Genomic DNA, 547 nt, shown 5'->3' with positions numbered 1-547 from the left:
TTTACCTCTTTTTTCCACTAAAAAGCTTAAAAACTAACAATACTCCAACACAAGAGACCTTCAGCTCTAATCTGTTGGCTCAGCTGTTGGAAAGGACAAGCTAAAAAAAAAAACTGAAACTGTGTACCAAAACAATTCATGTCTTACAGGTTTTTTTATGTTGGTTACCTTTTGTTCTTTCCACTGTACTGGGTAGAATCGATAGTCAAGAACAACAGAATGTGTGAAACAGGTGGAGAGTTGAAGAGGTAAGCAGGTTGGAAAGAATGGAGGAAGGCTTCAGGCCTGATGACTGTGGTGAGGGCAGCCATGTTGTTGGTGTAGAGACTCTGATCAGACAGGAAGCAGAGCTGGAGGCAGCAGAGATGAAGATGCCGAGCTTCTCTTTGGGAGAGACCAGGATAACTAGAGGTAGATGTTCTGGAGATCAATGCAGGCAAGCAGATGGAGATGTTTGGACACATTCAGAGGAGAAACAGTGATGATGATGGTAAACGGATGCTGAGGTTGGAGGAATCAGGAAAGAGGTCTAGAACAGTGGTCCTCA

Source organism: Oryzias melastigma, linkage group LG18 (genome assembly GCF_002922805.2).
Source record: "Oryzias melastigma strain HK-1 linkage group LG18, ASM292280v2, whole genome shotgun sequence".
Lineage (NCBI taxonomy): Eukaryota > Metazoa > Chordata > Actinopteri > Beloniformes > Adrianichthyidae > Oryzias > Oryzias melastigma.
The sequence above is the reverse complement of the archived record's forward strand: the minus strand, read 5'-3'. Positions refer to the sequence as shown.